The sequence below is a fragment of the Rhea pennata genome, chromosome 11 (assembly GCF_028389875.1).
Source record: "Rhea pennata isolate bPtePen1 chromosome 11, bPtePen1.pri, whole genome shotgun sequence".
Lineage (NCBI taxonomy): Eukaryota > Metazoa > Chordata > Aves > Rheiformes > Rheidae > Rhea > Rhea pennata.
In genome coordinates, this window is record NC_084673.1 from 2124664 (window position 1) to 2148747 (window position 24084).

The 24084-nt window shown below is 42.1% G+C and overlaps 1 protein-coding gene across 2 annotated transcripts in view; it reads right to left on the minus strand.

Moving 5' to 3' along the window:
* LOC134145271 (fibronectin type-III domain-containing protein 3A-like) overlaps window positions 1-15644 on the minus strand; it is a 54918-nt gene extending 39274 nt beyond the window's left edge. For both annotated transcript variants that reach the window (XM_062584633.1, XM_062584632.1), the window contains exons 1-2: window positions 15569-15644; window positions 10141-10246 (exon numbers count right to left, since the gene is read on the minus strand). The gene's annotated coding sequence lies outside the window, so the exon portion shown is untranslated. The remainder of the gene's footprint in view (window positions 1-10140; window positions 10247-15568) is intronic.
* Between the last annotated feature and the right edge of the window lie 8440 nt (window positions 15645-24084).

The window sequence follows — 24084 nt, forward strand, 5'->3', positions numbered from 1 at the left end:
AGTACTGCTTTAACAAAGGTAAAAACAAGTAACAGCAGATATCACACTTGGAAGTTAACAGAAATACACACTGGAAAGAACTACTGCTTTTAAAGATTTTTTTTTCAAGACAAATGCACCTAAAATCTTGAAATGGTTTGTCACATTCCGTAAAACAAACCATTTTTAACTAAAGTCAAACCCATAGCAGAGTAATACATTCATTTAGTGTATCTGAAAAAAAATCATTCTAATATCTCAACATGTGACACAAATAAGTGAACATGATTATGCATGCCTTAACAATTGAATTTGCCTCAGTACTCTGCAGTGCAATTTGAAATTCAGTCAAATAAATGTAATGCATAGTTTGTTACACTGAGCACTCACAACTGTTTCTATATTATGTTACTTTGTTCTAATACAGCAACTATGAATAAGAATCTCCTAGACTTCCAGGAAGATTAGTTTGTATAAAAGTTTACCAACAGTTTTGAATGCTGAATTCCAGATTAAAGTAATGAGAGTTTAAAACAATTATGTTTTGCTATTTATAGTTACGACAAAATAAAATATTAAAAACTTTTAAACCAAATAAAACCAGTTCAGATTTTAAAAACGTACCATGAAAAGTAGTCTTGAGTAATTCAACATTGTGCTAATGTAATATGTTTAATCACATTAACCATACTAAAAAGGCAATATTTTCCACTGACAGCCTCATGCTACAAAAGCTTCTAAGAAAAACAGAAAATCTTAATGACTAGCCTTCCAGAAAACAATTGCAGTATACAGTGGTTGTGACTGACTTCACTTCCTCACACAGTAAAAATGCAGAGCCTCTAGAAGACTGAAACATTGGCGTTCCCTTTTCTCCAACCCAAATTCTTCTAAACCAGTGCTGCAGTCATCCTGGATCAAATCCAGCTCCCAAGGATTCTCATTGAACTCAGTGTTCATTGATTCACGCCTACTCCCCTCTGAAGTCAGTGTCTCAACTGGTAAAGCAGAGTTCTTATCAATATACAAAATAGCTATTATACTCACTGGACAGAAGTGACAGAACAAAGGTGGGTAACTGAAGTCTATATGATACCAGATATTCATACTTTACGTTTGGAAAACTTCATGTTTTTTCATGAGATGCTTCAAAATTAAAATCTAAAATAGACTTTGCTTCAATCAAAAAGTCAAATATATATGCAATTCTAGTATACCGGAGGCAGTTTAAGTAAGATTTTGTTAATGACTAACAGGAACAATGCTTACTATATACTTGATTCACAAAACCATCACTCAACCATTTACCGATTTCCAGCTTGGAATAAAGTGTCACATTCCATTTATATACTCACACCTACTTAAATGACACAATAGAAACAACTTCAAAGTTTTAAAAATAACACCTCTAATAAAAAGTTACGTTTGGAATTATCCATTTTTCTTTATAAATGCAGTGCTTCCTTTTTATCAAGAACTTTGGAACAGTTACCAGTAAACACCAGCAGCAGATCAACAATTTTACAGACATGATTTCTGAAATGTATCACAGATTTACAAGTTTTTAAGAGATCCTGTTATTTCACATCAAAATATTTTCCCAGTATCTTAAGTAACTCTCCAGAAAAGCACCACCTGTAAACTAATGGGGTAAAATTTCAGGCAGAAATGGAGTCTTCTCAGAGGGACACAAGTAAAGGACAAAAGATAAACCTTAACAAGATACAGCAGGGTGGTTCTAACTGAAGGTATATATATTCCAACTGGATATAAACATTTACAATGAGAGTGATCAAGCACTGGAATAGGTTGCACAGAGATGGTGAATCACCATCCTTAGAGATTTTCAAAACTTCACTGAATAAGCATCTGATCTAGCTTTGAAGTTAGCCTGCTTTAAGCCTAAGGTTGGACTAGATGACCTCCAGAGACCACTTCTAGTCTAAATTATTCTATGATTTTATAGCTATTTGTGAATAACATCAAAACGTGATGGACAGAAACTTCTGTAGACTAGTGTTGAGAGTAAGTAATGACCATTAGCATACCATGCGAGTAGCACATGTACTGTATGTTTCATTAAGAATTCTTGGAAAGAAGGTTAAAATATTGGATTGCTACACTGCGACCTCAAGTGGGAAAAAAAAAAAAAAAAAAAAAAAACACAGATCTTCCATATTACCTTGACCTCTTTTTTTTCTTTTTCTTCTTCAAATCCTATATTTTAGTCTACCCTGATAAAAATAGATTTTTGACACAGCAGAATCTTCCTGGCAAAACACAAATCTCAGAAAAGCAAACATGACTAACCCAAGCAGATCACCATCCAGTTTTCATAAACAGTAGAAGTTATAAATCTATACAGAAGTTATCACAAAGACTGTATTTCCAGTGTAAGTACTGGATTTAATACGAGAAAGTTCCTTTTCCAGGGAGCTTATTAGTTAAATAGATTAAGTTGAGGGGAGGGGGTTGTTTTAAATACAGTGTACTTAAGTTAGAAAGAACAATGTGTTCAGGACCAAAGAGGAAGTCTAATGGAGAGCTAGAAGTTTAAGTTAGACTTCCTGATTTCTAGGTTCAGTGCCTTATCCAACTTTCCAGCCAGATAATAAATTTATATTTATCACTGGAAGTAAACCATTACAATATTGTTATGAGAATATATAAGAAAAAATACATGTTATATATATATATATATATATATATATATATATATATGGGGGGAGAGAGAGAGAGAATATATATATATATAAGAATATAAGAACAATAAGAACAGCATTGTGTTAAAAACTAAACCTTTAATTAGACTTTTACCTGGTAAATCAAATTAGGAAATGGGTTCCCAAAACTTCAAAATACTTTAAATCTGAACTGGATCATTAGAGATTATGGTTTTATAAAAAGCAATTATAGGTAAAGCTGTTTTTTCCTAAGTTTTACAAACTCAATCCTTAAATCAAGGTTGGATGTTATTACTATAGTATTTAGCTGTTGAGTAGTCTATAGGGAGAGAAGAAGAGAAAGCACCTGTGTTACCCGTTTCAGTTACAAGAAATTTTCTCTCTAGCCTGCATTTTTAATGTGTGATCTCACGAATACTGGAAAGTTCAGTGTACTCTCCAGGATCACATACAGATAGGAACTGCACGACACTGCACCCGGGCAGCAAGAAACGAGTAAAACAGAGGGGGAAATGATGACTTCAGTTCTTAAAAGAGCTGGAAGATGTAATTTATTTGCAGCTATTAGGAGCTTCTCTTAGGGTAGCTGAAGATTTAGCATTGTAACTAAAAACTAAATGGTTAGTAATCATAAAAACCCAGAATTACAGGTGGTGCCAATACCTCAATAAGTATTTCACAGTTAAAATTAATGTCTCTTTCTGAGGAGAAAATCTTGTTTTCTAACAAGGGAGATTTTGTTTGTTCGGGTAAGGCCAGTGTATTTTCTTTTTTCTCTAATTGGGAAAAAAATCTAGTCTCATTATAAGGAATGTATTTTGTTAGTGACTTTTACTTTTGTAAAAAAGGCATGCACAGAACTGGATCTGTGCTGATGTACATATATGAAACTCACGTACTTTGCTTGAAAGAAAACACTGAGATACTTCACGCCTTAAACTCTAAAAGATCTCTTGCAAATCAGGATTTGTGAATATTTTAAAAACACTGTAATTTGTCAGTTAAATTTTGAACCAGTAATCTCCAAAGATTGTTAAAAACAACAAAACAGACCCAAACAAAAAAAGTAGCCAACTTTTGATTATTTCTTATTGAAGGAATAATCTAGTCAAAAACATCAATCCTTATTAATGAATACTAAAAAAAGGCTCATTCCTCCAGACTTGAAATTTATGCTGTATCCAACTTTGAGGTAGGAAACATTTAGGAAAAAAGATACAAGATACCCTCTCCCACCCTTGTTTTTCAAATAAACAGTATTAACAAGGTGTTTTAAGATATCATCCCAATCCTAAAATAGCTCTCCTCCACCACGGACCACACATGAGACATTCTAGGGGGACTGGTTTACTTTCAGCAAGATTAAGGGAGTGAGAGACTTAACAGAATCAGACTTAACAGAAGCTCAGTTACAGTTTAAGCTCTGAAGAGACCACCATCATTCTATAACAGTCATCTGTTCAAAACTAAATATACGTTTTGATTAAAATGCTGCAAATAATCTATAATGATACCCAAGTGAATTTGTCTGCACCATCTTATGTTAGGTTGGGCTTCTAGCCAAAAAGGCACCACAACTTTGATACTGAAAGTGTTCTTCATGACTTATCCAACAAGTATGCACAGTCCAAAATTCATAATACTTACAGCTGTGAAAAATTCAATGTAGTTTTTGACCTAGGGTCTGTGGCCTAAATAAAACAAGAGAAACAACAAAATGCTGCCCTGTCCCTACAGTCATAAGATTTCAGTGCTCTGCATTAAATGTTTTCTTCCAGAGTTATTCTTTAAAATATTTTTCTCCTTTAACATCTTAAAAAGTGAGAATTTTCCAGAATATCTAAATTATTGTTTTATGGCAGATGCTATGGTGTAGAATTACATGCTTAACACATTAAATATCAGAGGCAATAGGAATCAGAATCACATAATCTTAGCATTTCACTACTGTCGCTGTCACACAAGAGATTCTGCTTCTTAGGACCACGTCCCAAACAACGACTTTAACAATTATTTTGCTGGAAGCTTTCAAAGGTACAGCAGGGAATATCTTAAGTGGCGAAACAGATGTTAACTCTGACAGACCCATATAGATATTTCCCTGTGTTTTCCAGAGAGTTTAACTGTTACTTAAATGCTTATTCCAAAGTAGTGCTAATAGCCTCCACGGTAAAATACAGAAGGTAACTACAAACTTTTTATCACAGTCTGACTAGTCCTTCTACCCTCACAAAGACTATTTGGGAATCAAATACATTAGGTTAATCACCAGAAGGACCTCAAGTGGCTTCTTAAAAACTGTAGAAATCTGCTTAGTACTTGTGACCACTGATGAGTACAACCCGTGGACAAGAAAACCCCAAAGCGTAAGTGCTCTGTCGGAGCGAGATCAGGAAAAATAATCCAATTAGCAAATTACAGGACAGAAAGGCACTTTTCTTCTAAGGAATACTAACGTCGCCTGTCTCTCAGGGTACTGTGAGACCTAATTGCCTGTAAAATGCTCCCTGAAGGAGATGTAAGCTTGAGATAGAAAGCCCTGATATAGCAATGCAAAAAACCTAAAAAGCCACAGAGTAACAGTAAATACAACTTACCAGGGCCCACGGGAACTCTGTGATGCCAGCCTGGACCAAGTTTCTGATATGACCATGTCAGGAAGGTTTTTTTTTAAAAAATAAAACCACCCCCCCCCCAAATAAAATCTACCCAAGCAATTGATCACAGTATTTCAGACAATTATTTTTATAATCTGATACTACGGCCCTTAAGTTTTTGGAGAGATCTAAACCATGGGGGTGAGGAGGTGGAGGTAAACACACAATTTGAAGGGTAATGTTCATCCTATAGGAGAATACATGTTGCCCTGGTGAAAGCAGGGCTTCTTCCTGTTTTTCACAGGAGCAACTTCACTATTAAGATCTGGAAGCTGAAGACAGACTACCTGTCAATGCTGGAAGTATATTAGATTTGACTTGTTTCGAGCTGTTATTTGACAGCTCATTAGTCATATTAGGGCCATACCTATACCTCTGCTCTGTAATTACTAACTTAGGAGGCCCATAAAGTTTGTATTTACAATTCTATAATGTAAACATTACATTACTTTTAGATAAATATTCTCTTCTATTGTTTTAGGTATTTTATGTTTTTACTCTTATCACCAGCAAAATAGACAATATCCTAGGCACTTCTGTAGTTAACATTCGCTTTCTAAGTGCATAGGCCCACAACAAAACCAGGTGGTTCCTGAAAGGTGCTATTCCCTTTTCTAAAAGGGCTTAAAAGAACTGAACACCTCAAAGGACTAGGACCTTGAAGTGTTTCATTCTTTCAAAAAACAAAAATAATAGGATTAAGATATTTTCCAGCTGTATGGGTGTTGTTAAAAAAGAATTAAATGCAAAACTATTTCTTTCCACTGGCTAGAAAGATGAGATGTTCTAGCATAAATTAATTTGTTCAGTTTAATGTCCTAAAGCCACACAAAGCACATTTTCAAACCTAGATGAAAAAGCCTTCAATGTAACAATATACTGATTTCTAACATTACTTTTTTTAAAACGTGAAGCTGCGCTCCCCAAATTTCAAGGCAGTGTTCTTGTTGCTCAGGCCTTGATGAAAACTTTTATTTACACATTAACAACATACTACTGAAATGCTGTATCAGATGCCTACCTAAATGACTTAGAAGTTATGGAAGTAATATACAACATGTTCCATTAAGAAGTAAGCGCATGATCTAAGAAAAATTCAGACTTGTGTCACAAGAAGAGCACATGGTTCTCTTTGTAGGGTCTTCCCTTCTCACTCTTACAAATTTTCATTTCAACAAGAATGGTTACAGCATCCTCACAGTGCAATGACAATCATTACATTAACAGTGGTTAAGAACAGCTGGAAAGCTAGTAGGATATTTCTTTGCAAATAATGTATGCAACTCTAGGACAACACTGCTCTTACAAGCACAGGTCCTATTATCATCCGTTAGTACCTAAAAATAGGATAATCTGTTCCACATCTTGCTGATAATGCATTAACGACCTACTGAGAAGCCTTAATCAGTCACCAAAAAATAGCTAGAGTTTACACCTTTAAGCAACTATAGATCTGAACAGATGAAGCAAAGTGTTTAAATTGGTGCCAAGATTTACAAGATGGGAACTGCAAGTTTCCACATAGAGCAGCACGTGCCCCAAACTTCTAAAATTCAGGTTGCCTATTTTGATAACTAAATACAATTCTTCCCTATGGGACAAACTTTGTCTTGAGGTGGAAGGTAAGCTGAATCCCTTTCACAATAATTCCCCCCCCTCAAAAAATCAATTCAATTTCTTCATAAATTTTCTTTCATACCAGTTGAAAAAGCTCTTTGCTTCAAAGATCCAAAAGCAGTTTTCTAAATGTTTAAATTTCATATTTTAAACATCAGAAGTTTTTTTTTTTTTTTTTTTTTTTTTTTTTTTTTTTTTTTAAGAAGCCTGGTTCTAGGAGAAAGCAATCATTCAGATTATCAAAAACAACACCAACAGTACTATTTCCAGGAAAGGCTCCTACTAAAAGCTTGGTCAAAGTAGTCAGTTGCATTTTAATCCAACAAAACAAGATAAAAACAAGACTTCACAACATTAATACAATCAAGAGTTTGTTTTCAGGTTTATACAGGCACAAAGCAAAGCAGAGGTCAGTTTTCTACTAATTTTGATTCAGTCTGCTTCTGGGAATTAGAAATGTGTGATGCATACATTAAAAAAACTTGTTTGTATCAATGAATTGACAGTAATTGAAAGTCTTAGAAAATATGACTTTAAAAACGAGCACAAAAATATAGCAAAAACAAACCATTTTTACAAATCAAGAAATTATACAAACTTTATATATAAACATAATTTTTTTCCTTAAACTGAAGACTTTTTTTCTTGCTCAATATAAAGAGATCCAAGCTTAATGCTTTAGCTGCATAGCAGATCAAATTAGTATGGTTAAAACATGTTATACTTAGACCAAGGGCTAAAACACACCAATAAATTACTTAAATTACCACATCTGAGCAGTCTCATAATAATGGACGAAGTGCATGTTTTAGGACATGGAAAATGCAAGGTAAAAACGCAAGTATGAGATCATACACACGAGGCTTAAGCAAATACACTTCACCCAGCATTTGTGACAGGCCATGAACACACATATGACCATTTATCGTAGTTCAGCTGATGCATGGTAACACATAGAAGTAATTCGCTTCTTATCCAAGCTTTAAATACTTATTGGTAAAACAGCTTAGACTGTTACAAGTTTGGATATGTAATCACACCTTCATATAAGAGCATCAGTGGAAACTAATACAGTTTTGAAGAATCTAAGAATCACAATTTATGTATTTTTTCCTATTTTTTATGAAGTTTATATTTTAAAAACTAGGTATTATGTAGCAAAAATACAGTTAAAATGTATTTTTAAAATTCATACAACACCTTTCAAAGCTGAAGAATACACACATAATATTAATACTCACTGTTTTGCAGGTATTTAGTATTTAAGGAAGCCTTTACTCCTTCAAGCAAGTGTACTGTGATGAGCTAATAAAAGTTATGTATTAATGGTACAGACCAATCAACTAGACTGGAATATTTTAATACTCCACATAGCACACCAAAAGCAATGAATTCCCATTAAAGAGATATCAATGTTGAAGATGTTTATTGAAGGGCAGTAAAATTGTGGCTATCCATGAAGTATTTTTATCTGCTGTTTAACATCTATGAAACATTCTTCTTGTGAAATACCTATGCAACTTCAGAAGACTATAACGAGGTTGTCACAATTTTTCTATATTTTGTAAGAAATCCACCTGCTGATTGATATATTTCTCACAATATACACTAACTTTTCTCCCAAAAGTCTTGTTTTGCATGTAATCACCTACTTTCCTATCTCATTCTATTCTACATTGACTAGCTACCCTTCAAGTCCTTCCTTGATTAATTTAGACAATTGTGAACCAAACAAGAAAGAATTCGGGAAAACCTGAATGACTCAACTGCCCTACACAAATAAGCATACCATAAAGTATTAAATTTGAATTTTGACACATAGTCACACTGTGAAAATGAATTCTTCGTTAGAGGGAATCTAACCTCAGCAAAAAGATATCCCCTTCACAGAAAATCTAAAATCTGCTTGCCTGCTTTTTAACTCACTAGATAGCACTCAGATTTTAACAGAAAAATGCAATTTCATTCTCTGCAGCACAGGAGATGTGTGATTTCTATCCTTAATTCAACAGTCATGTTAATCCAAAGAACACAGTTTTGCAAACTATAGACGACCAACATTCCAAAAATACAAAGTGATCAAAAACTTGTTATGTGACAGGTTGAATTAAATACAGTGTATTGGTTATGTAGCATAGGCAGATATTCCTTCTGAGTAATATTAACAAATATTCTCTCCTAATCCACAAATACATAGTGATATACGAATTCATATATAAGAATTTGTATATTTAGGCCTCCACCAAAGCAACAGGTGGTTTTATGTATTTCAAGAAAAAGGTTAAAAGGTTGTTTTTAGAAAAAGCTTAATGATGGTCTCCATGACATACTCACTTTATGCCTTTATATCAAAAACGCGCTTTCCAATTCACAAATACTTCATACTACATCTGCCTCTTTCCACTTAAAAATACATTGTTCTAGACAATAGGTTCTAAAACTTACCTTTTTTTTTCCCCCATGAAAGCAATCACTGTGCATTCATAAAGGTCTTAGAGTATTATATGTTACAAGACAACTCACAGAAATTGTCATCAAAAAAAAACAGATAGTCAAAGAATTCTTCCTTTCACTAGAAAAAAAAAGGACCTCATACTGATGGATTTCCTTCCAGGATTTTTTTTTTTTTTTTTTTTTTTAACAGATACACACTTAGAATTCTGTGAGCTTCAATTAAAAGCAGCTTATCTAAGCAACATCATATTGGGTCACTTACCTGTATGTTACCACTAATTTGAACTGTATTCTGCATAGGAAATGCATTTTACTAAAAACAGGGTTTACTTTCCCTATCCAAAGGCCAGTTATGTAAGTCTCACTAAGACAAGACTTCCAGCTAAGAAAGAAAAGTGTGAGATTAATGTCAAAATAAAGATAAGGCTGCTCTAGGTGAAGCCTTTGATACGAATTTTGTCTAAACAAGAATAGTGAGTGAAAGTGATCAACATAATTTGTGAATGTACAGAATGTAAGATCAATGTTTATATGAAAATCCTGAATGCCCTCTTACCTCAAGAACACTATCAGTTCTTTCTCCCCTCATTCATTTTTCCATCTGATAATAAGTTATCCAAAAATTTATTCCAAAAAAGGAGTACTAAGCTTAAAAGGCTATCAAAATATTTCTATATTCTTTCACCTTAAAACATTGCTTGGAAACTTAGGAAAAAAATCTGGTAGAATAGTAAATTATGTCTAATTACCGTTGACACTCTCCTGATGTGAATTTGCTCCTGTTGATTAACAGTATACAGTCAGTGCCTATGGTAGTGCGGGCAATGTGTTGTACTGTGTCCCTCAGTCTTCCTTCTGAGGAAAAAAAAAAGAAAGAAAGAAAAGAAAAAGAAAGATTGCTTTAATGTCTGGTAGGCAAAGTCTTAAGAAAAAAATGTGCAGAAACAACTTATATTCAATAAAACAGCAGAAACCATCAGTGAACAGCCAGTGATTAACTCCACTAGACTCAGCAAATAAAACTCCAGGAAGATTCTGCTATGAAGAAATCGGGAAGATCTCACACAGCTTTCTATACATTAAGTATGTACAGAATGCAAAACTGGACAACTGTGTAAACATATCAAATACACATTTAATGACATATTAGCAAAAGACACTCCATTGCATTCAAGCTGCTTTTCGGTAATTAGATCATGGGTTAAGCAATGAAGAAGGTTCCAGTTTTTTTAAAAAAGCATTGTCACAATTAAGTATATTTATCCACTCAAATTTTTATTGCTTTTTATGACAGTAATAATGAAAAAAAATCCATTTCCAAAAAATATGTATATGTATCTCAAGCTGTATTTTAGTACTGTATCCAGTACCAAATTCCAGTTCCTAAACTGCAGGTTAAGGATCATGAATTACCAGCCTTATAGTTTGGAGAGCCAAAACACTGCAGGCTTTGCAAATATTGTTCACTTCATAATTGATCTTCTAAAGGTAAGGCACTGACATGTATGTTCTGCAGCTTTACTGGAACATTATCAGAAAGCACTGTCCCCACAGTTCACTGAGACAGCTTTGACTAAGCTGACTGAGTTTGTACCGAGCCAGAGAGGAGACGCTCTCATACTGTCCTGCAAATACAGCAGACTCATTGTTATTTTCACCAGAAAGGTGATACTGTCTTGAAGTCACAGATGTTTCTGAAGTCATAGCCTAATCATGTCTTCCCAAACTACTTTTAGTGAGACATAAGCAAAAAAAAAAAAAAAAAAAAAAAAAAAAAAAGTCCCAGGCCTCAATACTCTAAAAGTGAATCTTGAGCATTTTCCACATCAATCAAGATACTCCAAACAATAGCAGATTTACATTAAGATTGAAATAGACTGAGGGCTCTGAGCCAGTGGTCTGTCCATGCTGGTCAATACACAGAGAGGATTGTTGTTAGCACCACTGAAAGAATAAATTATCGCTGCTTTTACAATAAGCTCTTCAAGAATGCAATAAAGAGTTCAGTGTGTGCTCCTCACTCAGGAATCCAAAACTTTTCAGTTAAGGTCTGGCTTGCAGCAAAGATAACAGCTGAAAACCAACCATCCTGACCTTGGTGAATTTCCTGACAACTTGCTAAAAAACAGGTGAAAAATCAAAAAGGTTATTTCTCTGATATTCACAGGCCTTGTAATTGGAGCAAAACATCATCATAATTTTAAATACCAACAGTTCAGCTAAAAGACTTGATCATTTTGAGATCTAGCAAAGTTAGAAGTGACAAATACTATTTTTTTCCTTCCAAATCTCTTGACTATTGCAGTATTACTAATATTGAAGTTTTCCCATCTGCTTTCAGAGATAAATCTAAAATTCTTTTTTGATTAAAGGAAATGATGACAGGAAATTAAGAAAATATAACTAGGGAAAACATTCTTACAATATTTTATACCAGCTTTCCACTTTGGTACAGAATATTGTAAGAATGTATATTTTCTTGAAAGTCACAAGTGTGCATACTTCTGTAGCTTGACAAGAAGCCTTCCAAGTTGGAGAATTAGCATGACATCCAACAGCAGCTCTGTTTTCCTTTTTCCGAACTTAAAATAAACACGTATTTTAATTTACTTATAATTCACCCAAAGGGATTCCAAAACATTTTTCAGCAAGGGGTGTACAGACCAGTCTACAAATATACACTGTACCGCTCAAAAGCACAACATTCCTGGTGAGTGTTTGCCAAGGCCAAGCACTATCTCTTATGAAAAGAACACTGGAATTTTTACTGTCTGCATAGTACAGACAATTTTTTTTTTTTTTAAGAACTCACCAAAACTTTTCTAAAAATAAATATAAAAGATGAAAGATTGTTGGTATGGGTGTGCAAACCCACACAGTCAACACGATGCAAATGCTAGCCTCCAAAAAAACCCAAATAAAAGAGGGTTAAAGTCTTGCATAGAACACGTACATTCAACTTTGTTGCAAATTTGGTTTCAGTGCACCATCAAAGGAGGACCCAATTTGTGAAAAAGGGTTGTGGCAAGAAACAAATTCGTAGAGACAAAGTTATCTTTATTCTCTACAAAGGTGAATATACTAGGAATTATTATTTTGAATTATTTAACATTCAATCCTTTACAACTATTGACAAGTAAAACGTTCTAGTAAAATTAACTACGACTTTTTACAAACAAACATAAGCTATTTTAGTATTTTAGGAATAAATCTGCCAGCAACATGCATTTGTGCAGATGCAAAACAAAAAGTTTTAATTATTCCAGTGCATTGTCAAAGTGCTCCTTATTTGCAGTTAACATCAAGCTTTCAAAAAACTTGTTGCCACACTACTGAACATACAACAGAGTGATCGACTTAAAAGTCCCTTGAAACAAGCTATTACAAGATGATCAGTACAAGTCAGTAACTCAGAGCACCGTATTTAAAAATTACGAACTAAGATACAGGCTATAAAAGCCAGTGTACCAGTGTGGTAGACTGCTTTCAACTCAGCATTGCAGAATATTAGATTCATTTGATCCTAGCTAACAACAGAATAGTCCCAGACAGCAACAGCACTCCAAAGCTTGCAAAGATTTAACACAGGAAGGTAAAAAGACCTGGCAAGGAAGACAACAAAATAGATGGCTGTTTTTGCAGATGCATGATTATCCACACAGTCTTGAGAAAGTCAACATTTTTTGTATTTTTAATCATTTTCACACACAAATTACAGAAATCAAGAAAAAGGAATGCAATTGTGGGGAGCAACTCAGGTTTTGCTTTTTACTCACAAAGATACTGAACAAAACACAAAGTCCTTTCTTTTATCCCGAGTATTAACTCCAAGGACAATTTATTGGCTTCAAATACAGAGAGGATGCTTCACTGGTTAAAATGCTAATCTGAGTTTCAGGAAATCTAGACTCAATTCCCTGCCTCACCACATACTTCCTGTGTGACCTTGGGCCATAAATATTTCTGTGCCTCAGTCTTTCCATCTGTGACTGAGATACTATTTCCCTATTGAACCAAATGTTGTAAGGATAAATACATTAAAAGAACATTGGGAAGTACATATTATAAGTATGCCCATACCAGGCCAGCTAAGAACTTATCTGAAGTAGCACTATGTGTCAATATTAAGAACCGGGCACATGGTAAAACAAAGAATGACTTCCGACATCAAAACTCAAATACTACAGAGCAGAAAAGATTAAAAAAAAAAAAATCAAAGAAAACATAGAAGTTGAAACATTATAACCCCCATTCTGAAAATGTATTAGCTTTACAGAGCATATCCATCATTCCAACAAAAAAGTCTGAGCAGCAAGTTTTAAACAGCAGAAACGAAACTCAGAAATCAGCTGAGAGGCAGCTACTACCAGGAAGCAAGAACACCTGCCAGCAACGCAGTGTCACCCTGTTTTCTGAGATGACCACGAAGCGCCGTGCGGGCAGCGCTCAGCCGGGGGGCGCCGGGGGACTGGGGGCGCCCGGAGCCTCCCCCCAGCGCTCGGCCCACACTGCTGAACTCAACAGCCCTTGGTAGGGAGGCAGCAGAGAGGGCTGCGCTGAAAAGCCGCCCCAGGAGGGTCCCCACCTCTGCCGCTGCCCCACGGCAGAGGGGGACAAAGGTGGCGGGGGGAGGGCGAGGGACGGTCGCCACCCAAACACTGGATGACAGCACTGACCTCCCCCTGCCCCAGGCCCGGGCGAGGCGGGGGGAGGCGTCTGCTGCTCCGCCGCTGAGCACTCAAGGGGAACAGCTACAAGGCTACGTGGCATTTGCAGGCAGCAGCTCCGGCTGCCGAGGAGGGAGAGCAGCGGCGGTTGGGGGGGGGGGGGGGGGGAAGGCTGCGGCGGGGGGGGGACACGACTTCAGCCCTCGGCCCCCCGCCGCCAACACACGGCGGGCGAGAAGGGGGCGCGGGCGAGGCAGCGGGCGCGCGGCGCGCCGGGGCCGGGCCGGGCTGGCGCGCGCGGCCCCGGGGACTCGCGGGCACCGGCGCGGAGGCGCGGGCGGCTGCCGCGGCGCCCGCGAGCGACCCCGGCCCGGGCGCCGCCGCCACCGCCGGGCTCGGCCCCCTCCGCCGGCCCGGTCCCGTCGCCCCGCTGCCCGCATCCACCTCAGCGCCCGGGCACCCCGCTGCCCCCCGACACCTGCCCCACAGCCCGGGCACCCCGCTGCCCCCCGACACCTGCCCCACAGCCCGGGCACCCCGCTGCCCCCACCCCGCACCTGCCCCACAGCCCGGGCACCCCGCTGCCCCCACCCCGCACCTGCCCCACAGCCCGGGCACCCCGCTGCCCCCTTCCACCTGCCCCACAGCCCGGGCACCCCGCTGTCCCCACGACACCTGCCCCACTGCCCGGGCTCCTCGCTGCCCCCTCCCACCTGCCCCACTGCCCGGGCTCCTCGCTGCCCCACGACACCTGCCCCACTGCCCGGGCTCCTCGCTGCCCCCTCCCACCTGCCCCACTGCCCGGGCTCCTCGCTGCCCCCTCCCACCTGCCCCACTGCCCGGGCTCCTCGCTGCCCACCTCCCTCTTATGGCCCCCCCCTCACCTCATGCCTGCCCCATACCCCTGGCAACCCGCTCCCTCGATAGATATGCCCCATACCCCTGGCACTCTGCTTCTCCCCTCAGATCTGCCCCATTCCCGTACACCCCAAACAAGCCTCACACCCGAGGGCCCACTCCCGCCACAGATATGCCCCATACCCCGGGGCACCCCTCAGCCCCCACACTTCCCCATACCCCAGGGCACTCCTCAGCCCCCACCCCTGCCCCATACCCCAGGCCCCCCCATCTCCTCCCACCTGTCCCATACCCCGGGACACCCCTCAGCCCCCACACTTACCCATACCACGGGGCATCCCTCAGCCCCCACCCCTGCCCCACATGCCAGGGCACCTCCCACCTCCTCACATTTGCCCCATACCCCGGGGCACCCCGCTCCTCCCCGCCGCTAACCCTCCCCCGCTGCCCCACACGCCAGCCGCCCGCGTCTCCCCGCGCCGAACCCCCCCTCAGTGGCCCCACACGACGGGCACCCCACCGCCCCCGCGGGGCCGCCCGCTCCTGGCACTGCCCGCCGCGTCTTGGGTGGGGAACGCTGCTCTCCCCGGGCCCGCCCGCGGGGGAAGCGGCGAGAAGCCGGTCCCCGCGCTGGCGGCGGGGCAGCACTCACCGTGCGAGGCGCCGCACCCCCGCCTCAGCGCCGGCGCCACCGACCGCGGCCCGACCGATCCGCCATGATGGAATGCGGGCGCTGCGCCTGCGCCGCCGCCAGCCCGGCCGGGCGCCGGCGGGAGGGGGGGGGCGGCGGGAGGGCGGGCGCGCCAACCAAAGCCCGCGCCGTGTCCTCCGTCTCCAGCCACCCGCTCCCGCGAAAAGAGGCGCGGGGGGGCGGTGGCGGCCGCAGCGTGGGTGTGGGTGTCGGGGGGGGGGGGGGGGGCTGCAGGTGGCCTGTGGGCCTCGGCGCGGGCTAACGCAGGGCAGCGCGGACGTTTAATAAAAGAGAGGCGGGATGCTGGCGGCGAAGGAGGGGAGAAGGAGTTGTTCGTGCCAGAGGCGGCACGGAGCCTCGCCTCGGCGGGAGGCAGGCGGGTGGGCGGCCACGCGCGACGGCCCGTGTGTGGCGGCGGTGGCTGAGGCGCCGCACGCAGCCGAGGCCAAGCGGCGCGGCCGCCCGTCGGGCCGCCCCCCTCTCCGCCGAGAGCGGGGTGCTGCATGGCGGGGACCCCAGCCCACACCCAGCCGCCACTGCTGGCACCTCGACGCCCTGCGGAAGCTGCTGGAAGCTTCCAGCGCTGCCCGCCCCAGCGAGGAGGCCGCAGCCCCCCGAAAAGGCCCCGCCAACGCCCCGCTGGGCACCCAGGGCTGGTGGTGGTCGGCAACGGCGTTGCCCGTCGCGGCCGAAGTCTCAGCAAAACGCTCGGAAACCGCCACACTGCGTAAAAAAATCCTGATGACCAAGAAAAAATAAGGCACATTGGCCTGACTTGATAAGCGGGCAAAGCAACGCGCAGAGCTAAGGCGGGCGGCCGGGCAGCCTGGCCCGCAGCTCCTGTCCCTCGCCGGCGGATCGCCAACCGGCGAGTCCTCCGTCCCGGGAAAACCAACAGCAGCGGGTTAAGCCCCCGCGGAGCCAGGGGTGAGGGCAGGAAAAAGCAGCCTGGGGAGCCCGGGAGTCCCTCTGAGCAGAGCCAGCCTCGCCGGCGGCTGCTGCGGTGATAAACCGCACACACTGCGGTTTATTTCTTCTGGACAATTTGCACTGACAATTATTTAAGCAAATCTAAGGCTCATTTTTAGAATTGAGGAGGGTTTGCATACAGCACGGAAGTCAGTTTCTATAGGCATGCAAAATAAATAGGACAGCTGTGCTCCTATAACTTTTACGTCACAAGAATTTAAAAGAAAAAAGCTGAAGTTCAACATTTAAACATAGACTATATAATATATATAAAGTGATCTTTTAATATACATAGCCATATGCATACTTCAAATTGGTCTTAGGTACACATTTTATGAATAAAGGACATTTTATAATGAATAAAGAAATTGTTCCTTTACATCAGAAGATTTCTCTCTGAAGACTGGTGGAGGTGGTAAATTTAACTTACTAAACAACTTACACTAAACAGGACTAAAATAAACTTTTGTTGTTCCTTTAAATAAGCAGTGTTAAGGAAGGCCAGAGGTATTATCTGCTGAATTTCTATGTAATAACAACTTACCTTGTTGAAGAAAAGTCACAGAAACAGACGGTGTAGTTTTACAATTAATTTTACTCCTATCAGCCCATAAAATGTACCCTGCATATTGATACCAAACACCGCAAGAACAGATCAAATCATCTTCAGTTTGTATTCCTGTGCGTTTGACGTGTTGCTGAGGTAGTATCGCTTTCCTTTTTGTTGTGTTTGATCAACTAGCTATTAGAAGATTCCACTAATGTTTTTGAATGAATCATGTTTTACGTTTGCTTTTGGGAGGAAAACAAGCCAATGCATTTTTATTATGTTTTAGCGCCACAGTAAATGTACATTTAGTACAGAACAATACTGCTGGCTTATTAAAAAAAGATTCTTGCAGGGAGCTCATTACCTTTTCTTTCTGTGATCTTTGTTATCATTCCTGTTTATTTCGTGTTACAATGTAAATCCTGGTTTAAAACTTTTAGGGTAATTTCTAGACAGGCATATAAAGCAGGACCTAGAATTTACGTGCTAAATCCAAAAATCAATCCAGAATCTCCTCCACCCGCCCACTGATTCACTGTAGTAGCGTCACTATTTTAGAGACAGTTTAAAAAAAAATCCCCTAAATGCATAAATTTTAGCTCTGGAACATGTATGAGAGCTGTTTTGTCTGAGCAGTTGATTGCAATATCATTTGTGATCCAGAAGGCAAAATTTGGTAGCTGGATCGATGGCCAGTTCCAGGTGGAGAAGACGGGAAATTTTTCCTCTTGATGAGATAATTGGCAAAACTTCTTTCGCGGTCTCCACACTGACTTTTCCTCTTCTTTCTACCTGCTCCAAAAGTTTTGCTGCATGCATGTGACAACAGGCCCTATTCTGGTACAGATAAGCAGCAGCTCCGACTTTTACCCGGTTAAATAGTGAGGATCAGCATATCACATGTTTTACTATGGTTTGAAAAATTAGTAATTATTTATAGAATAGGTTTAAATCTTCAGAAAAGGATCCAAGGGAGATAAGCTGCCACTCTTTTAAGTCGTATCGTACTTTTATCACTAATATTTTGATCTGCATTTCACTAATAATTGTAAAATGAAAGTCTAACTCGATCTCAGATTTCAGGCTTATAAATACTTCAGAAAAAGTAGAAGACAAGTCTAGTGCAGGACTCAGTGAATGCAGACCTGCTTTCTATGTTATTGTTGTCTAGGAACAAAAGGTTGGTTAATCATTTCACCTTTGAGAGAATTCCTGGAATCTTCAGCTCTCCATCTCAGGAATCTCATAACTCCACAGGCTCTAACTAATCTGCAGTGAAGCATATCTAGTGCCCTGGGGATTGCATTTCTTAAGTGAAATATTTTTACCTAATTTTGGGGGAGATCCTCTGAACGAGACTCATCAGGATGCGATTTGCAAACTTGAAATATGTTGCTTAAAATGCATGTTACTGCTGAAGGCGGTAATTCAAGGACTATTTTGAATTCACAGGCTCAATATTTATTCATTGCCAGCTAAACCTTCCAAGTTATGACTAGTGGTGTTGTGTGAAATACAGAGGTCTGATTCCCCCATCATGAGCATACTGTGTCTGATATCCAGAATAAAGAAGGTCTTTGGAGGTGAATGCTGAGCATTCTTTGCTCTCAAGACTGTTGGGCCTCCCTGCTTCAATTATTAAAAGAATTCCTTTGTAGGTAATAATATAGTATTTTAGAACTCAGAAATATCCTTTTTCCTTTCCTTCCCTCTTTTCATTAAAAGATTTTTTCCCCCTAATTTTCCATTCTAAATATATAGTGTGTTATTGCAAGGTATTCACTGGTAATTCTAGTAAATACGATGTCTCATGGAAAAGCTTACAAAATCAGAGCCAGTTGCTGGTTAGGATGAAAGATCGAAAAACTGCACACATTCCACGAGCGCCAGGGCTCCTTTAGCGCTGAAATTGCTTCAAGTACAAGAACTATTCCCACACCGCAGAAAATAAATGACTGAATGTTCGCTCCCTACAACCTACATTCAAATTGCTATGGGATGACAGTAAAGGAAAATTCTCTTCAGCTGAAACTGGAAACTATATGGCTAGTCAATGAGGCTCAAGGCATATAGGTGGGTTGTTCCAAATGGCAAAGCTGTACAGAAGAAATATTTGGCATGAGTAGTTTTGACCAGATTGCCTGGAAAGAAAGCCCTAGTTAGACGGATCAGAAGCTGCAAAGCAGAATGGAGCAAGTCTGTGGCGCTTTTGCTGTATTTTGGAATTAATGGAGGAACTGTGCAAGGACAGCAACGATGCCAGGTTTTACACGCAAGGTTGATAGTTTGCGCTGCCACTTTGCAGTGGTTGGGGATGGGGCTGGAGGTCTCTCTGTCACTCTGCTTTCCCAGGTGTCGAGAGATCGTTTAGTGGAAGGAAAAGGAAAGAAAAAAAGTTGCTGCCAAGATGGGAAGTGGAAATGAGTCAGGAGGGAGGGAAGAGAGCATAAATAGGAAGAAATCTGGGCTCATAAAGGAAGGGCTGTGTCTCTGGAATGGAAAAGGAGAGTTAAGGAGAGTCAGTCTTAATAAAACAAAGGCAAGCAGCTGTGCCAAAAATATGCCCTTTCTTCCATTAGAAAAAATTGAATTGTAATTTCTAATTTTTCTTTACTAATTCTACTGTTCTAGGTGGATTAACAAACAAAAAAGAAAGAGAGAGGAAGAAAGGAACAAAATATTAAATGGAAAAGAAAAGCCTTCAACAAGAAAGTGGAGAAATGAGAGATAAGAGGAATATCACCAAACATATGTTCCATTCTGAACATGAGGAAGGAGGGAGGTTGTTGGGAGGCTGCTGGGAGATTTGGAAAAATAAAAGAAACTGCTGCTTATGGTTGGACATAGCAAGTAGCTGGATGCACAGTTTTCCCCCCTCCAAACCAACAACCCACTTATCATGGTGATTAGCAGCTGCTGTGGATTTCCAGGTCCAGCCCCTAATAAAAACATTTTTTTCTGTACTTGCATAGCAATAATAATGAGGATTATGGTTATTTTAACTAAGGTCTAGCAAAGTAGCCCTTCTTTGGGATTCATTAGGACCTGTGAAAGAGGTCTTGGAACACATTCACTTCATTTTCTCTTATTATACAATACAAAATACTGTTGTGTACACTTCTTCAAGGAGGGAGTGAGGCAAGGCAACCTGGCAAACAAACTTTTATCAAACAACACTTTGTTGGAAGTGCATGTGCTTAGATCCTCAAAAGTAAACTGTGTATACTGGAGCAGGTTTTCAGCCAGTATGTACTGGCATGGCTCCATCCACCTCAACAGAATTAGGAGTGTTTACTCCAGCTGAGGATCTGGTCCACCGAGAGCCAAACAGCGCTATGCACTATGTATTTTGAAAGAAACACAATGGGAAAAACCTGCAGGGCAAGGGGAGCAGGAGTTTCCGTCACTGGTAGATGAAATAGGCCTGCTGTTCTGCATGCATAGATGCAATCCTATCTATTCCAGAGAATTTCCTGTTTGCTTACTAATGAACCAGGAGCAAGTCATCATCAGTAGAAATGACTTAACATCTGTCAACACGATCTGAACTAATAGGTGGTACAAGCAGAGGCATTAAATCATTCCAGCACTCCATGCCACTGTTTTGCCCCAATAACCCAATAATGCCATTTTTAATGAAGAGATTAAATTAAGCATGGAGATGTATTTTTTGAGTCCGGTAATATTTACTATGCTTCCTGCCCTCTCAGTGGGCATAGTGTTTTCTATTCCTGGTAGAATTGGAACCAGGGGCTATTATTAAAGGAAAAAAAAAAGGCATTTTAAAAGGGAACAAGATAATTACTGTCAATGCAGACAGGCAAGAATGAATTGGTAGGTAAGTCTGGCAGATGATGAAGATGGACACTGCTTTTTACTACTTCTTTCTTTGAGCAGGAGGCAGAGACCCTCCCTGAGGTGCCTTCCATCATCTCTCCAGACCAGAAACTTTTTGCAGAGAAGTTCAGGAAAAATCTCACATGAAGTCATTGAGTATCGTTATTGCATCAGCAATGCTAATGGTACAAAATAATGATAAAGGCGCAAAACAAAACGAGAAACTCTTTGCAGACCACAGCAAACATACCATGCGTTTATGGCTGTTATATGTGGAAAGGAATGAAGTTCAGCGCCGGGGTAATTTGCACTTTGCACAGAACATCTGTTTTACGATACTTTCCTCTCACTTATTATATGGCGTAGACCTTGTATAAACACTTGGTGTCCTGGCTCGGCGCTACACCCTGCATCTTCATCTGTCCCAGGCCTCAGGTTTGGCTGAATTCCTCGGAAGCGCGACAGGGTCCGTTTGGGAAAGCCTCCCGGTGGGTTCATCCCTGGCTGTGCGGCAGCCCCATCGCCGAGCTATCTGCGCGCGAGGAGGAAGAGGAATTTCGGGAGTGGGGCCAGCCGGAGCTCCCTCCTCGCTCACCGAAGACGCCTGGAAGAACCGCAGGCAACGCCGGCGAGCGCCGAAGGGCAGTGTGGCCGCTCCGCCGAAGCCGGATGCCAGCTGCCAGCCAGCCACGGCAAGCTGGTTGCACCCCAGCAGCTTTCGAAGGGGGCAGGAAAGGCGGCTGCAAAGCCCTCTCCGCACCCGAAAGCCTCTCCGCGGCCGGCACGGCTCGAGCGGCACTGGGGTCTGCGAGAACCCCCCACCCCATCTCTCACCTCAACCACCTTCTGCAAGGCCTTTTTGTTTGGTTCTTCCTCAAATTAGTCAGCAAGGACCCAGATAGGAATCAAATATCCAGATTCAGTCTTGTTCCAAACACTAGCTTTATTTACACATCATTTTATAACTCTTCCCCCAAGCCAGGAACCAAACCAAGAATCACCCCCCCCCAAAAAAAAAAAAAAAAGAAAAGAAAAGAAAATAAAACACCCATTCTGAAGAATGCTGAGAAAAATCACACCTGAGGTGGGACTTCACCTTGTGCTAGGAGCAAAAGCATCCAAATGAACGACAGCAGAGTCCCCCGGCAGCCAGCTCTGCTGCGCGGGAGGAGAGGGAGCCCGGCTCCAGCCTGGTGCCCCCGAGCAGCTCCCCCGAAGCAACCAGCAGATGCACTGGGCATCGAAGCGGTGGGAAGGTTTAAGCTCCAAGGACCTGTACCAGGGTTCATCACTCAGCGTCAGAAGCCAGGCAGATCCTCAGCTGAGCTGGCAGCGGTGGCGAGGACGCCGCAGCAGACGCGCCGGCCCGGGCCAGCAGCAGCACAGGCACCTTGCTGAGCAATCTGGGCAGCCGGATCCTCAGAAATGCTCAAGACAACCATAATTCAAACACGTTAGAGCTAAAGAACGCTTGTCCTGCTCTATGACTAGCAAAGGAAGGAGGCAGGGAGAAAGCCAGAATGAATTTTCTCCCGGTTTCACAGAGTCACATAGGATTTTTATGAACCAGACTGAAAAATGTTTTTAAAAAGCCCCCACAAACCTTCTTGATTGCAGCTTTGCATAGAGATAAAATTTGCAAGATGCTGAAACACCAGAGGTCCTGTGCTTTTATCTGGAAGATCAGGGATTTTGCAAGAGCAGGTTTGCTCCTTGGGACAGGCAGGGCAGAGGCTCATTTCCTGCTGCATGAAATTCAGCTGCAAAAGGTCTTTGGAGAGTCAGAGGGAAGCATCAGAGCCAATTTCTGAGGAACAGAGAGGAGAGGAAGGACAGAAAGGAAAGAAAACAAGCAGAATAAATCTGACTGTAATGCAACTGCAGTCTGCACTGAAATTGCAACATTTGGAATTGATTTTCCCATCAGACCAAAGGCTGGGAGTTTGCTGCTGAAATACTGGTCTCTTTTCCAACCTGTTCTAACTGTCATATCTGGATGGGCTGCAGGTGAAGCATCAGCAAACGGGGACTGATGCAATCTGCAAAAATCACCGAGTGCCAAGCGACCCGTGCCGCTCCTCCCTCCGCGTGCTTCGTGCCTTCCCTTCCGGCAGTGTATCCGGGGCAGGTTCCCAACCTTTCTTCAGGTCACTCGGGTGCACCCGCTGCTCTGGTGGCTTCATGTTTTCTAAAGCTCCTTCACTTTACATTTAGGAAGAAAAGAAAAAAGAAAAAAAGTTTCCCTTGTGGCATCAAGTTAGCACCAAAGTTTCAACTTAATTACATACGTAAAGGAAAAATAAATGTATTTGCGCGTGCTGGAAGCGGGCAGAGCTGCAGCAGCTCTGTGCAAAGTGCTCGCCTGCGATCCACGCTCGTTCTGCTCTGCTCCAGCAGTTTCACTCTCTTTCTCCGTTGTCTTCCTTCGGAGCACTGTTTCTTTCCTATCTGGCATTTTCCTCACTGTCCCCAAACGACCTCTTTTACTTGCTCTCTCCTGCAGTAACCCCAACGTTGCCTCCTTGTTGTTTCCACTCCTGTTTCTTGTTCTTTCGCTTGACGCGGGCCCGGAGGCCGCTGCTCGGTGCTGGGGGTCCCGCTTCGAGCCGCGACGCGCGCCCGGCCCCTCGGGCCGTTGCTCGCCTCGCTGCTGGCGAGGCCGGCGGTGCTGCCGGGCGCGCGGTCTGTGCCTGCTTCGCAGGAGCGTGCGCAAGCTGTCGGAGGGCCGAGCAGCAATGAATCGGGTCTTTGATGCAAATAAGAAGCAGCCGCATGGCATAAAGCATTGGGGAGCCCTTCAGGCCCCCCAAAAAAAGGAAAAAGAAAGAAAAAGATGCAGCTGTGAAGAATACAAATACTGGCTCCATATTGTGTCCATTATTGCAGTCTACCTATTTGTTTGGGGCTAATGCTCTCTGTCCTGAGATTGTCATGGATCTCGTTTCCCACCGTCCAAAAGCAGCCGAGACGGGCGAAGCGCAAGGTCCGCTGTGGCTGCACCAGGCTCCTTTCCCCGCTGCCCGGCTGGCAGAACCTGCTATTAAAATGAAGAAGAGCCCTGTTGTGCAAGAGGCAGAAGAAAAGAAACTGGCCTCTCCCCACCTCCCCCCTCGTCTCTCGC